Below are 246 nucleotides of genomic sequence, written 5' to 3'. Positions count from 1 at the left end.
AGCCACCCTGAAAGACCTACCAGTGAGATAGGATTCAAACCAGCGAAGAGGAATCCCTGTGATGCCCAGTGAAGAGAAGTCAGACAGGAGGATCTGATGATTATTATTGGTAACACTTAACTATAGGGACCACTTATCACTATTCACTAGTTGCTTATAATATTCTGCATGGCCAAATTCTACATCCCCAATCCTACCCAATACCTAAACTTAACAACTACCTTACTAACTATTAATAAGCAGCAA

General features: G+C 40.2%; 1 protein-coding gene across 2 annotated transcripts in view; it reads right to left on the bottom strand.

Moving 5' to 3' along the window:
* LOC107661028 (blood vessel epicardial substance-like) overlaps nt 1-246 on the bottom strand; it is an 18,332-nt gene that overhangs the window by 9,662 nt on the left and 8,424 nt on the right. The window lies entirely within an intron of this gene.

This window comes from Sinocyclocheilus anshuiensis, unplaced genomic scaffold (assembly GCF_001515605.1).
Source record: "Sinocyclocheilus anshuiensis isolate Anshui unplaced genomic scaffold, SAMN03320099.WGS_v1.1 scaffold1036, whole genome shotgun sequence".
NCBI lineage: Eukaryota > Metazoa > Chordata > Actinopteri > Cypriniformes > Cyprinidae > Sinocyclocheilus > Sinocyclocheilus anshuiensis.
Note: the sequence above shows the minus strand (reverse complement) of the source record. Positions and strands in the feature narration are given on the sequence as shown.